The following is a 16,486-nucleotide window of genomic DNA, read 5'->3' on the forward strand; positions in this document are numbered from 1 at the left end:
TAAAGGACAACATTAGACTAAACAATTCAAAGAGGGAGATTAAGTCCAAAGAAGAAAGCAAGAGGAAAAAGATCAAGGCTATACAGGAAGAAGAAAGAAGAAGGGACATCATATGATGCTGGAGGGGGTGCCCTACCAACATAGATTGGTGAGGGGAATCTGATGAGGAAAGAGAAGGAGCCCACTACTGGAAAATAAACCTCTTTCCAATGATTTAGATACCTTGAAGACCCCCAGCAGAGAGGTTTCATATGAAGAAACCGCCAAAGGTGCAAAAAAGCAAATTATATGATGTTGTCGTCTGTGCGTCGTCACTACTGTGACATACTTATACTTTAGTTTTTCACTATTTAAAGTACTTATAATTAAAATATGTTGATAATTTTTACTGTACTTATTATATAATAAGAATTAAGCCATGAAAAAATCAGTCAAATTGGTGAAACTATAAGCAAGTTACAGATATATTCATATTTCAAGTTGCCATATCTCTGTTCGATATTTTTCTACTTTTTTTTAATCATAAAAAATCTAATATACATCAGATTTAGATGAAACTTACAGGGAATATTACTTTTAGTAACTGCTAGGGCCGATCGTTCGAATATTTTGAATAGGATGAAAGAGTTTGGAGTAATAATGGAAACAAGAGCAAAAAAATTGTATTTTTCACAATTTTTGCCAGACATTAAAATTGAAATGCCTGTATGCAAAAGTATAAAGGAAATTGTTCAATTACTCAATCACCGGCCCTAGGTGTGCCTACTGACTAATCATAGCCAAAATATAAAACAAATTGGTCCACGTATTATGGTGCTGTGCACTTTTAAATGTCGCTACTGGTATACGTACATGTGTACATACATCATTCTGCTTCACCTAAAATGTAGGCAATATGGATACCTATTTACCTGAGAAGTTTCAGCTCTTTACTCTAAATATTTTAGAAAATGACCTCCAGGTGTCACGTACCCCCTTAACCCCTTCCATACGGGGCCGCACACGTAGGCGTCATGGGGAGCGAGTGTAATCGCGAGGCTGCCATATCGGCGTCTTGATTATATTTATTGTAGTCGCCCCTCCATAATGACATTCTTTCTAATTCTTTTGTAATCGCATTTTCTATGGTTATCAAAATTCACGGGTGAAGAGAGAACGATCGATATAAGCGGTGACTATATTTTATGATGCGAGTATTATTACGACACGTCGTGCGGCTGGCATTGGTTGCTGCCACTGAGATCTAAGTCCATGACGCCTACGTGTGCGGCACCGTATGGAAGGGGTTAAGTGACCACCAAACAGACAGCTCAGCTGCATTCAGTGCATCATGAAACATTGAGTCCTTCATAAGTTCCCTTATCTGAGGCCCATCAAAGATGCCAGCCTTAAGCTTTTCCAGACTGATCCGAGGAAACTTCTGCTGAAGAAAAGTAAATCCCATGCCGTCCTTGTCCATTGCCTTCACAAAGTTCTTCATCAGTCCCAGTTTGATATGTAAAGGTGGGAGTAAGACCTTGTTTGGTTCAACAAGAGAAGGAGCCTGAACATTGTGTGAACCAGGTTCCAAACGTTGTCGTGGTGCCCATTCTTGTCTGACAAAATGTTGATCATCAGCCCGACTATCCCACAAACACAAAAAGCATGGATACTTTGTGTACCCACCCTGTAGTCCCAAAACCAATCCAACTACCTTAAGATATCCACAGATCAACCAACCATGGTCATTGTAGTTTAGAGCAGACAGTAGCTGATCCATGTTGTCATGAGTTTCTTTCATTTGCACCGAATGACCGATTGGAATTGAAGAGTATTTATTTCCGTTGTGAAGGAGGACTGCCTTGAGACTTCTGCTGGAAGAGTCGATGAACAGTCTCCATTCAGTAGCAACATAGTCCAGCCCCATTGATTGAATCAAACCAGCAATGTTGTTGCAGTAAACTAATGACGAGTCCTTCTGGGTTGTGAAGAACTGTCTAAATTCTCTTTCACGCTCTCGGTACCAAAAGAATGTTGTCTCAGGTGCTAGCAAATTTTTCTTACAAAGACGAGAACCCAGAAGCTGTGCTGATTCCTTTGATAGGTTTAGATCCCATGTCAGGTCATTGAGATCTGCTTGTGTTAGAGGCACTGGCCGGTCATTTTCTTCTGGCATGTATTCTCCACCCTCTGCCCTGTCTAGTACGTTATCAGATTCTGATTCAGAGCTAGATTCCATTGCAACATCTGGCTCGGGAACGGGCAGGCCTGGACCATGAGGGACTGGTCGTATGGCAGACGGAACATTAGGATACTGAATACAATGCTTGTTCTTGCGGTTGACTCCTTTAAGATTAGTCATGCAGAAATAGCAGTCTGACACATGATCTTTACCCTCTCTCCAAACCATTGGAACAGCGAATGGCATACTCTTCCTTTTTTTATTTCTCCAATCACGCAAGTTCTCGACACATGTTCTGCAGCTAACATGGGGTGCAAATGGCTTGTCCTGGTCCCCAAGCTTAACTCCAAAGTAAGCATGATATGCCCTCTTCACAAAATCAGTTATATTTGCTAGTCGACGAGGAAGAATCACATTACCACATATGTAGCAGAACCTATCAAGATGAATTGTGCATTTGCGTTCCATTTTCTGTCAATCTAAGATACGTGTCCAAAATAGAAACACAAGACGCACAGATTCTTGTAAAAAGCACAGATTCTTATTAAATCAGTCACATTGATTGGAGATCACACTTTTCTAAACCATTTTCAGTTTCAGTGTTGTCAATGCAGTTTCAGTTTCGGTTTCAGTTTCCTGAAAGTAAACAAAAACATCATTAGGTTTCAGTATCAGTTTCGGGGTGCTACAGTATAATTTTTATGCAAAAAAAAAAATAAGAATAGGCTATACCTGCAGCCTCGTTTTCCTTATACTTAGTACTATACAAGGCCCAAAAGTTGCACTTCTCATATCTCAAAAACTAGACCTGATCCAAGGAAACGGATGGCATTTTTGGATTCAGCGCACCAAAAAAACCTATAAATCACTTGAAAAACCTTCGACCTTTGAAAAAAAAAATTAAACGCAGGCCAGTGTAATTAACCAGGCTAAGGAAGGAAATGTTAATGAAATATGAGAAGAGGAACAAGCGACTATTGAGATCTATTTCCAGCAGTGATAAGGATGGTATATTTGACAAAGACATAAATACCAAGGATATATGGAAGTGGAGGAAAGATTGAATATTGACTGGGTAGAGAATGAGAGTGAATCCCAAAGAAAATGGATCAAGGAAATTACTCATGGGTATGAAAACTTAGACAAGTAACTTTTATAGAAAAGTAGCCAATGGGAAGAGAATAAATTACCTGTCAGATTTGTATTCGAGATATATAGATTATATATACACTCATACCTCGATTTAACGGACCTCACTTTAACGGATTTCGGATGCAACGGACAAAATCTGTAGCTTCCGGAGCGACCGGACACGGTCCGATGTTTCCGCAGTTGACCGCCAGATGACCTATGGTCGCTTTGTTTACAACTGTGCCGGAACACGTGGAGCTGTTTGGTCCGTGTTTTTCGACCTTTTTGGCCCTGTTTTGTGTGTTGTTTGTGAAATAATTCAACAGTTTTTTTAACCATGGCACCTGTACATCCTGTAGAAAAGAGGAAAAGAGTCAATTTAACAGTATCACAGAAGCTTGAGTTGATTAAAAAGTTGGAAAGTGGAATGTCAGTGAAGCAGGTGTGTGATGAATATCCACTTCACTCCGGGCCAAAATCTCGCAGGCAGCATTAGCTGCCAGACGTACGATGTTGCGTCATAATACTCGCATCATAAAAAATAGTCACCGCTTATATTGATCATTCTCTCTTTCACCCGTGAATTTTGATAACCATAGAAAATGTGATGAAGACAGTTTAGAGAGTATGTCATTACGCAGGGGCAACTACAATAAATATAATCAAGACGCCGATATGGCAGCCTCGCATATCCACTTGCTCCTCATGCCGCCTACGTAGGCGGCACCGTATGGAAGAGGATATGGTGTATAGAAACAAACTGTGTCTGATATTCGTAAACAAAAGGAACAACTTACCCAATATTCGCTGAAGTATTCAGTCGATGAAAATTTTGGACTTGGTACTCTTGGGGTGAAAATTTTGGGCCAGATCCCAGGTATTTACACTAACAGATTGGATAGTGTGCTTAAGTAAAAGTACCGTACTGTATTCATTCCTCATTTTTTTGTAACGTAATTGTTGAAATACAGTAGTATCGGAAAATTCGGACAATCGGGTATATCAGACCGGTGTTTCTCCCTTTTAGTCCGTTAAATCGAGGCATGAGTGTATATATACAGTATGCGCAGAAAGCAATGACGCTTTACGCTAAGCGTTATTACTTTTCACGGAAAGTCTTTGGCCCTCAAAAGTACCACCAAATGAAGCGCGGTATGAGCTGATGTTTTCTATGCGGCAACTGGTGGCACTGTATGGGTGTGTGGCAGCAGTTTGTTTATCTCAGTAACACGGGTTATTGTGACGATTGTTTGTATTTTTTTGGTCTCCCACTTTTTTCCCTTATTTGGGGTCGTGTTACCACCCAATTGTGCCTCCTATACACCCCTTACCATGCCCAAACAAACCCTGGATAAGGACAAACATGTTGAAATAGTTGCATTATTTAAGGCAGACCATAAATTACCCGAAATATCAAGACTCACAGGTGTTAAGCTACGTATAATGCAGCGGTTGCTCGAGGTACCATGACTCTGAGGAGGCCTGTGTTCCTGCCCCTTTGCCAAAGCCTGGTAGACCTCGCAAGACTACATTTAGGACCAGAAAACTCATTGATAGGCAAGTAAGGAAGGATCCTCACTTAACTGCAAGACTTCTGAAAGAGAAGAACCCGAATCTCCTTGATGTCTCTATCAGCTCAATCCAGCAGCTACTACACGATGACCTGAATTATAAAAGTTACCGTGCCCGCACTACTCCTTGGGATACTTGTTGGCAAGTTGTTAAACGTCTAAAATTTGCAAAGAAATATTCAACATGGACAGATGAACAGTGGAAAACAGTCTTCTGGAGTGACGAATCGACTTTCACAGTGACTGGCGCCCCAGCAGCCAAGGTCTACTGCAAGCCTGGTGATGACCCCTTGAAACCTCGCTTCACGAACAAGGTCGTCAAGCACCCTGCCTCGCTTATGGTTTGGGCAGGATTTACGTATTATGGTGTTGACAAGCTGGTTGTACTCCCTGCTAATGAAAAAGTAAATCAGTATAACTATCTGGAGTTATTGGCTGACTATCTTCCTGACTGTTTTGAGGAGACCAAGGCTGAGGTTTATATGCAGGATGGAGCACCTGCTCACACGGCCAAACTTGTGACAGACTGGCTAAGAGACTGTGAAGTGAGTTACATTAACCTCTTCACTACAGGGCACATCGCATGTCTGGCAGCATTAGCTGCCCGACGTGCGATGTTGCATCATAATAATGGCATTATGAAAAATAAAGTCCGTGCTCAATCGTTCGTTCTCTTTCACCCGTGTATTTTGATAACCATAAAAAACTGATGAAGCCAGTTTAGAGAGAATGAAAATTACGTAGGTACGACTGCAATAAATATAATCAAGATGCGACTTCGGCAACATTGAGTACCCACTTGCTCCTCGTGCCGCCTACGTAGGCGTCACCGTATGGAAGTGGTTAAAGACTGGCCAGGTAACAGTCCTGATATTAACCTGATGGAAAACCTTTGGGGTTTAATGAAAAGAAAATTACGTGACATGGACACCTCATCAGTGCCATGGTTGGAATCCGCTATTTGCCAGCTCTGGGCCTCCATTCCTGAAACAACCCTCCAGAACCTTGCACTATCAGTTCCAGGACGTCTCCAGAAGGTGATACGGAGGAAGGGATATTCATTTTAACCAATATCTATAAGTACCATAATTTGCATTATTTCATATATTTTCACATGCAAACTAACCTTCACCTTCAGTTTACAGGTTTCATTAAGGGCGGCGTCATTACTTTCCGCGCATGCTGTATATATATGTATATATATATATATATATATATATATATATATATATATATATATATATATATATATTTAAGCTGCATATTCCGGATGAGATTGCCCACTAGAAGCTGAGACTGTAGGGGCAAGATGATAAGAAAAAATATTAAAAAGAGCCTAATACGAAAGGAACTGATAAAGAAATTATATATATGCATTTTACAGAACAATAGAGATAGATATAACAATATGGCACCTCCAGAAAAGGTGGAAAGATTAGAAAGGAAAAAAATATCCTGTGTCCTTAATGTTTATAGATTGATTTTATGACTCCTTGAATTGGGAATTTAAAAGGAAAACCGTATGTATGGCGAAAATAGATACATGAATATATGTCTTGATTTTGAAAGTAAAATTATTTAAACAAATGCACCTAGATCTCTCCAACACTCACCAACTGCCACTTGTGAGAACCTTTAGGCCCAGAACATAAACTCACTATGGGAACCTGGTGGTGTTTTATATCCTGGGGGTTTATGTCTTGGGCCCAGATGTCCGCACAAATGGCTGCTAGCAAGACGTAGGTGTACCAATGAGAGAAACTATGAAGAGAGGAGGAAATATTATTCTCATCATGCCTGTGTGTAAGATAAGGGAGAACAATACCTAGAAAAGGTTATTAAAATCAAGTGAGTAAAATTCAGTAAAAGCACAATATGAATATTATCACTTTCGAATGCTTTGGGAGAAGATGTATGAAGATTTAGTTCCTTCACACCCAAAAAGAAATGCAAAGCACACCAAAAGAGATGTTTGAGAGGAACCACATTTCTGCACTGCTTGAAGGTTTTATTTGTAGACATATAAATTTGGTAAATGGAAATAAATTCACACCCTTCTCTAACAATAAAAAGGAAACTAAACAATAACTGGCACACATCACAAATGAAATATCAATTCAAATACATATAAACGGCATACATCACAAATATACATACAGTATACCACCCACCACATTAACCTTTGGAGGATACATTCAACAACCCCAACCATTCTACTTATGAACAAACCATATACTAGCAGGTGATATGATTACACACCATCAAATTTGGCTAAACACACAAACATCAGAACTAAGATAATATATATATATATATATATATACACGAGAACAACTCTCCAATTAAACCACTGTACCAGATAACCTCCTCAAAACCAACAAGCAATGTCCCCAGATATAAGAATATGCTCACCCCCCCCAAACATAAACAAAAAAGGGAAATCATACATGACATTCCCCCCTGACCAATTCTTAATAAAGTTCGCTACATAACAAGAAGGGGGAAAATGTAACCTATGAAGAAGAAAACATGTATCAACTGTGAAAATTAACTGCTATACAGAAGTAGAAAAAATCTTGGAGACCTTTGCTATAAATTAGTTCCTATTCATAGACAGAGCACTGGCTATTTGTAGTGCCAGCAAATTATGTGGTTCAAGAGGCTAAAGAAGAAAAAAATCCAACCCAATCTACACACTGGATATAGCCACCTACAAAAATAAACAAACAAAAAATTCACAGAACAAGAAAAAGAGCTGCTACTACAACTAAACAAAGATATTAAAAACAAAAAACAGGAGATAGAAAGAAAACTGGGAAAGATGCACAGACACAATAGATGGGAAAATGAATAACCAACAGATGTAGAGAACTATAGAAAATATAAAACTGACCCCATGCCCATGAAACAATTGGAATAACACACAGAAAAATATCCTCACCAAATACAGCAATTCAATATAATCAACAACCTATTCCCTAAATCAAGTTTCAAATTCATCACTCCAGAAAATAGAAAAATAACTAAATCAAACTAGATAAAGTTGTCAAACACATCCTACCATGATATAGACGTAGAATGGACAACAAAGGATTTCCTTTGCAGAAGTCCTTGTTAATACTTCAAAAACATATCTAGATCACATCAGTCCAAATGCAATAAATGCTCTGATTAATATATTTAACCATTTCTGGCTATACACCATAATTCCAACAATCTGGTAAAGAGCAAATATAATACTCATACTCAAACCAAGCAAACCAACAGAAAAGAAAGCATCCTATAGATCAATTGCTTTACTATCTACTTTATTCATATTAATGGAAAAGTAGATTACTGAAAGAAACATAAATAACCAACATGGTTTCAAGGAAGAGGAGTCCACCAATAATTGCCAGAAAGAACAGTAATGGTGGTTATAGACAAACAACGTAATTGATAAAGTTGTCAGAACTACTGTATACTGTCAGAAAGATCACAGGAACAGATGTTCAAAGCAGTGACAAGAAATGGCCAACAAAGTTTTTAGTTAGCAAACAGTGCAGAGTAAGAGGGGGTTTACACGGTCTAATGGTTCGTCGAACACGGTTCGACAGACACGTGTTTAAAGTGATGTGTGAACGGGGTATTTGGTTGTCGAACAATGTGTTCGACAACCAAATACCCCGTTCACACATCACTTTAAACACATGTCTGTCGAACCGCGTTCGACGAACTGTTAGACCGTGTAAACCCCCTCTAACGCAAAAGAACCAAATTAAGAAGGAAATAGGCAAAATGTAGTTTATCATCTTTGTGGTTAAAGGATGGAATAGACCCAGTGTAATGATCGCAGAAACAAATGGTAGTTTTAAGAGAAGATTAGATAAATTTATGGATGAGGATGACAGGTGGTAAGAGATATGGAACTGCCTGATATAGGCCTTATGGTCTCGAAGTCTCCTGGATTCATATATTTTTAAATCTAAGACAAAAATATTGCACAATGGAGTCCCCCAAGTGGCAATACACTCGCCATTATTAACCTGTTTAAAGTGATCTAAATCCAGATCTAGAGCATAACACCTAAACTCAACTATGCAGGTGATCTGCTAATATTAACCCCTGTCTACAAAATAGCTGCTAAGAACTTCCAAATATACTTGGACAACCTAGAAAAATGGCTTTAAAAAAAAAAATAATGGAGGTATTGCCTTAGGAATTATTGGTAGCTTCCTATTCCCAGACAACCATGATCCAGCGTGCACATTTATTTGCGTGTGCATGTGTAATGTGGAGGTGCTAAGATAAGAAGGGGGGTGGAGTGTATTTAGGGATGGAATGGGTGGGAATGGTTTTATGCCTTTTTCTTTTTGGCTACCTCCCTCGTAAGGGGGAAAAAGCCTTGGTTTATGTATGTATGTGTAATGTCCATTTGTGTGTGTGTGATTCACCATGGTCTTGGATCACATGTTGGACTCGTGATCGACAGCTATTTCCCTCCTGGAATAGAGCTCAGAGCTCATATAAGACCGATCTGTGGGTAATGCTGTGACACACACACCACAGTTCCCCACTCACAAGAGTTGCATTAACGGCTTGCAGCGCAGTGATACTGAAATTATTTCAGCCCAGGGTAGTGGTGGGATTCAAACTTGCCCGCTGTAGCAGCAGTTGTGAATGCTACCACTGGGCATCAAGTCATGTGGTTTGTGTGTGTGCATGTATTTACCTAGTTGTATTATACGGGAAGGGGAGCTATGCTCATGGTGGCCCATTTTGGTATTTCACAAGATCAAGTTTGTTCTTAAAGTCTTGTATTGTGTTTGCACACAGTTTTTTTTTCCAATTTGTTCCATATATCTATCACTCTGTGTGGAAAGCTGTTCTTTTTCAGGTCTCTTCTGTAGCTGTCCTTTTTGAGTTTCATTGCATGTCCTCTTGTTTTTCCTCTGAGTGTGTGCGTGTGTTTGTATGTGTATGTGTGTGTGCATGTGTGTATATTTACTTGTATTTTACGGGAAGGGGAGCTATGCTCGTGGTGACCCGTTTTTGTATCTCACAAGATCAAGTTTGTTCTTAAATTCTTGTATTGTGTTTGCACACACTAATTTTTGTCCACTCTGTGTGGAAGCTGTTCTTTTTCAGGTCTCTTCTGTAGTTATCCTTTTTGAGTTTCATTGCATGTCCTCTTGTTTTTCCTCTGTCCCACTTTAATAAGTCTTCTTTATTAAGGCATTCTTTTCCTTTCATAATTCTGTAGATGGTTAGTAGGCCCCCTCATTCTCTTCTTTCTTCCAGAGTCGGCAATTCCAGTTCGGCCAGTCTTTGTTCATATGTCAGGTTTGAAAGTGGTTTGGCCATCTTTGTCATTGCTCTTTGAATTCTTTCTAATTTTCTTATATTCTTTTTTGTACTGGGTGACCATATCAGTGCTCCATATTCCAGTTTTGGCCTTATCAGTGTTAGTAATATTTTCTTAATCATTTCCTTATCCAGGTATTTAAAGGCCACCTTTATTGATCTCAACAAATTTTATGTTTCTCTGACTATTTTATTTATATGTTTATCTGTCCTGATATTCTATTTTTGTTTTTCCCAAATTCGATTATACTCCATTTCTTGATGTTGAATTCTATTTCCCATCTCTTGCTCCACTCTGAAACTTTGTTCAGATCACTCTGTAGTGACACAGTCTATTTTGGAGCTTATTCTCTTTAATAACTTTACATCATTTGCAAAGTAGTTCATGTAACATTCAGTACTTTCATCCATGTCATTCACATATATAGCAAACATTATTGGAGCTAGTATTGAACCTTATGGGACGCCACTACTCATTTCTTCCCATTTTCAATATTTGTCTCTGAGCACCACTCTCATTTTTCTTCCATGTAGGAAATCCTCCATCCAATTCAATAATTTTCTATGTATGCCTCCTATTGTTTCCAGTTTATATAGCAATTTTCTGTGTGGAACCTTATCAAATGCCTTTTGTAGGTCTAAGAAGGCACAGTTTGCCCAGCCATTCCTTTCTTGCGATATATCTATCAATCTTGAATAGAAACAAATCAAATTAGTGGTACATGATCTTACCTGTCTGAATCCACATTGCCTTGGGTTCAATATATTATTCTCCTCCAGATATTTTGTCCATCTATTTTTGATGAATCTCTCACAAATTTGAACTATTGTACTCGTTAGGGACACCAGTCTATAATTTGTTGGGTCTTCCTTATTTTCCCCTTTATATATTGGTATTTTTCCAGTCTCCTGGTAGTTTTCCTTCTTTGAGTGAGTATTCAATTATTTTGTATATTTTTCCTGCTAGTTCATCTATACATTCATTCAGTATCCAGTTTGCAACTCTGTCCGGGCCATGCGACTTGTGAATGTCAAGCTTTAATATTTGATTCCTTATTTCAATCTGAGTAATATTTAATTTTTTCATTGGAGGAAATCTTACTTCATATATTTGATCACAGTTTTGTAGATTTTTTCCCCTTTGCTGAACACAGATTTGAAATGTTTGTTCATATCTGCCATTTCTATATCTTTTGTGTATTCTTTGTTACCTTGATGTAATTTAAGTATTTCCTGTTTATTTTTAGCTTGCCGTTTACATATCTATAAAATAATTTGGGTTGATCTTTACATTTGTCCATTATGTCTTTTTCATAACTTCTTTTTTCTTCTCTACGTACTTTTACATAGTCATTTCTTAGTATGATGTATATTTTCCATTTCTCAGTTTTTTTTCTTTTCTTTTCTTTTCTGTTTTTCTTTTTCCACCTTTTCCAGGCTTTATCTCTTCTGTCTTTTGCCTCACTGCACTTTTTATTATACCAGGATTTTATATATACCCTTTCCTGTTTTTGTCTAGGTTGGTTTGGACACATGGAAAGAATGAGTGAAGAAAGACTAATAAAAGAGGTATGGAAGGCAGATGTGGAGGGAGTGAACATGAGGGGGCATCCTAGGATGAGATGGATGGATGGGGTTAAGGGGGCTTTGGGGAAGAGGGGAATGTCTGTTGAGGAAGGATGGGAGAGGATAAAAGACAGGGGTGAATGGAGAATGGTTGCATATGGATGATGCTGTGATGCATGAGGTAGTAGTATCGTATGGCTTTCTTACACCTCCAACTTTGTATTTGCTAGCCAGTCTATGAATGTTTGATTTGCTTCATAGATAGTCTGGTAACCCCCAGGCACTGCTGTGATTGGGCAGTGCAGTACGAGATGGTCTGTATCTTGGGGTGAGTTATGACAAGATGGGCATATTGGGGAGTCTTTGTAGCCCCAGCGATGCAGGTTAACGGCTGTTTTGCCTTGTTGTGATATCAGCCTGTTGGCTTGTGTCCATTCTCTTCTGGTTAGGTTGGAAAATCCAGGTAGTATTTCGGTTGGGTCTGTTACTAATGGGCGGATGGGGGGTGAGGTAGTATGTGTGAGAAAAATTTGATGCAGCCTGAAGGGATTTCTCCCTGTCTTCTCCTTTTATGCATGGGGGGACGGAGAGGGGGGGTCGCCGATTTAATGAAGCGGCCTTGCTGTGTCTTGCGACACTGCCTCAGACCCAGGGCAGTGGACAAGGTACAGGGATGACCCATCATCCAGAAGGTGCTAAGATAAGAGGGAGGGTGGAGTGTATTTAGGGTTGGAATGGATGGGAATGATTTTATGCCCTTTTCTTTTTGGCTAGGTATATGTATGTATGTCTAGGTACATACTTATCCACTCCTTGATTATAGATTTCCTTCCAAATTGTCCATTTCTCTTCCATCTTTGTTTCTTCATTATTAAGTTTTTCCCAGTTTGCTTCTGGAAAGAATTTGCGAAGTTTCTCAAAATCTGTTTTGTGATACATTAGTCTTCCCTTTTTTTTTTTTTTTTTTTTTTTCTTTTTTTTTTTTTTTTTTTTTTTTTTTTTATATATATATTTGTATTTACCTAGTTTTATTTTACGGAGCGAGAGCTATGCTTGTAGTGACCCATTCTTGTATCCCTCTCTGCATCCAGTTTATTCCTAAAATCTTCTATATTTTTGGCTTTCACTGTTTCTCCATTTAGTTTGTTCCAGACATCAATCACTCTATGTGGGAAGCTATTCTTTTTCAGGTCTCTTCTGTAACTGCTTCTTTAGCTTCTTTTCTTGCCTTCTTGTTTCTCTTCTTTCCCATTTTAATAAGTTGTCTCTATCGAGAATTTCCATCCCTTTCATAATTCTGTAAATGGTCAACTAATCACCTCTTTCTCTTCTCTGTTCCAGTGTTGATAGATGTCAATTCTCCAATCTTTGTTCGTATATCAAAGTTGATAGTGTAGGTGCCATTTTTGTCGCTGCTCTTTTGATTCTTTCTAATTTTCTTATGTTCTTTTTTGTGCAGTGCCCATAGTGTTGCAGCATACTCTAGTTTAGGTCTTATTAGTGTGTATTTACCTAGTTGTAATATACGGGAGGGGAGCTATGCTCGTGGTGACCCATCTTTGTATCTCTCTGCATCAAGTTTTATCTTAAAATTTTGTATAGTGTTAGCACATACTGTTTTGTTGTCTAATTTGTTCCATGTATTTATCGCTCTGTGTGGGAAACTGTTCCTTTTCAAGGTTTTTTCTATAACTATCCTTTTTCAATTTATTTCCGTGTCCTCTTGTTTTACCGTTTTCCCACACTAATAGGTCGTTCCTGTCTAAAACTTCCACTCCTTTCATTATTCTGTAGATAGCAAATCTCCTCTTTCTCTTCTTTGTTCCAGAGTTGGTAGTTTCAATTTGGATAGTCTTTGCTCATATGTTAGTTCGGCGAGTGTCGGTGCTAGTTTTGTTGTCGCTCTTTGTAATCTTTCTAGTTTCTTAATATTCTTTTTGGTACTGGGTGTCCAAAGTGATGCTGCATACTCAAGTTTTGGTCTTATTAGTGTAGTTAGTATTTTCCTTATCATTTCTTCGTCCATATAAGTAAATACCACTTTGATTGCTCTCAATAAGTTGTAGGTTTCTCCGAACATCTTATTTATATGCTTATCTGGTTTCATGTCCTTTCCAATCATCACTCCATGATCTTTTTCATTTTTTTTTTTTTTTTTTTTTTTTTTTTTTTTTCTCCTTCCCCAATTCTGTAATCTTTTGATATTCTGTTTCTACTCTTTCCAAATTCCATTATACTGCATTTCTTAATATTGAATTTTACTTCCCACTTTTGAGTCCAATTCCTATTGTGTCCAGATCTTGTTGCAATGAGTTGCAGTCCTCTTCCGTTTTTACCTTCTTAAGTAATTTTGCATCATCTGCAAAAAAAATTTATATAGTACTCCACGCCTTCATTCATGTCATTAATGTATACAGCGAACATGATCGGGGCCAGTACTGATCCTTGCGGGACACTGCTTTTTACTTCTTCCCAGTTGGAGAATTTTTCTCTAATTACAACTCTCATTTTCCTCCCAATCAGGAAGTCTTTCATCCATTCCAATAATTTTCCTCTGATGCCACCTTTTGACTCTATCTTATTTATTAGTTTCCTATGAGGTACCTTATCGAATGCCTTTTGCAGGTCCAGAAAAGCACAGTCTGCCCATCCATCTCTTTCTTGTATTATGTCTACTAATCTTGAGTAAAAGCAGATCAGATTTGTTGTACAGGATCTCCCTTGCTGTGGATGTGCTGTGTCCTGCGACACTGCTTCTGACCCAGGGCAGTGGACAGGGTGCAGGGATGACCCGTCATCTAGGAGGTGCTAAGATGGGAGGGAGGGTGGAGGGGTGTGGAGTGTTTTTGGGGATGAAATGGGTGGGAATGTTTTTGTGCCTTGTCCTTTTTGGCTAACCCCCTGGTAAGGGGGAAAAAGCCTTGATATATGTATGTATGCTTGTTAGTGAGACGGTCTGTAGTTAGATGGATCTTCCTTATCACCTCCCTTATAAATTGGTACAATGTTTGCTTTTTTCCAGTCCAATGGTACTTTTCCTTCTTTAAGTGAGGATTTAATTATATCATATATTTTGTCAGTTAATTCTTCCATGCATTCTTTCAGTATCCAGTTTGCTATTCCGTCTGGGTCATGTGATTTTCTGACATCCAGGGTTTTAATTTGATCACTGATTTCTTTGTGTGTTATGTTTATTTCTTTCATTGCTGGGGATAATTCTGTCTCTCTAACTTCACTGTTAAGTGAGTTTTCTATTGTGAATACTGATCTGAAGTGGTTGTTCATTATTTCAGCCATTTCCAGTTCTTCTGTAAATTCCTTTTTATCTTGGCGCAGTTTTTCTATTTCTTGTTTGTTTTTCAGTTTTTCCATATTTGTAAAAAAGTTTGGGTTCTTTACATTTGTCTATTATCTTTTTTTCATAATTTCTCTTTTCATCTCTGCGTGTGTGTGTGTGTGTGTGTGTGTGTGTGTGTGTGTCTCTGTTGTATTATACAGGAAGGAAGCTATGCTCATAGTGACCCATCTTTGTATCTTTCAGCATCAGGTTTGCTCTTAAATTCTTGTGTGTATTTACCTAGTTGTATTTACCTAGTTGTAATATACGGGAGGGGAGCTATGCTCGTGGTGACCCATCTTTGTATCTCTCCGCATCAAGTTTTATCTTAAAATCTTGTATAGTGTTAGCACATACTGTTTTGTTGTCTAATTTGTTCCATGTATTTATCGCTCTGTGTGGGAAACTGTTCCTTTTCAAGTTTTTTCTATAACTCCTTTTTCAATTTTTTTCCGTGTCCTCTTGTTTTACCGTTGTCCCACATTAATAGGTCGTTCCTGTCTAAAACTTCCATTCCTTTCATTATTCTGTAGATAGCAAATCTCCTCTTTCTCTTCTTTGTTCCAGAGTTGGTAGTTTCAATTTGGATAGTCTTTGCTCATATATTAGTTCGGCGAGTGTCGGTGCTAGTTTTGTTGTCGCTCTTTGTAATCTTTCTAGTTTCTTAATATTCTTTTTGGTACTGGGTGTCCAAAGTGATGCTGCGTACTCGAGTTTTGGTCTTATTAGTGTAGTAAGTATTTTCCTTATCATTTCTTCGTCCATATAGGTAAATGCCACTTTGATTGCTCTCAATAAGTTGTAGGTTTCTCCGAACATCTTGTTTATATGCTTATCTGGTTTCATGTCCTTTCCAATCATCACTCCAAGATCTTTTTCATAGTTTGTTTTATTTATTTTTTCTTCCCCAATTCTGTAATCTTTTGATATTCTATTTTTACTCTTTCCAAATTCCATTATGCTGCATTTCTTAATATTGAATTTTACTTCCCATTTTTGAGTCCAATTCCATATTGTGTCCAGATCTTGTTGCAATGAGTTGCAGTCCTCTTCCGTTTTTACCTTCTTAATGTATACAGCGAACATGATCGGTGCCAGTACTGATCCTTGCGGGACCCCGCTTTTTACTTCTTCCCAGTTGGAGAATTTTTCTCTAATTACAACTCTCATTTTCCTCCCAATCAGAAAGTCTTTCATCCATTCCAATAATTTTCCTCTGATGCCACCTTTTGACTCTATCTTATTTATTAGTTTTCTATGAGGTTATCGAATGCCTTTTGCAGGTCCAGAAAAGCACAGTCTGCCCATCCATCTCTTTCTTGTATTATGTCTACTAATCTTGAGTAAAAGCAAATCAGATTTGTTGTGCAGGATCTC

The 16,486-nt window shown here is 38.3% G+C and overlaps 1 protein-coding gene across 1 annotated transcript in view; it reads left to right on the forward strand.

Moving 5' to 3' along the window:
- LOC143030164 (polycystin-1-like protein 2) overlaps positions 1-16,486 on the forward strand; it is a 138,037-nt gene that overhangs the window by 34,808 nt on the left and 86,743 nt on the right. The window lies entirely within an intron of this gene.

This window comes from Oratosquilla oratoria, chromosome 12, assembly GCF_046742065.1.
Source record: "Oratosquilla oratoria isolate Oo_2021 chromosome 12, ASM4674206v1, whole genome shotgun sequence".
In the NCBI taxonomy this organism is placed as follows: Eukaryota; Metazoa; Arthropoda; class Malacostraca; order Stomatopoda; family Squillidae; genus Oratosquilla; species Oratosquilla oratoria.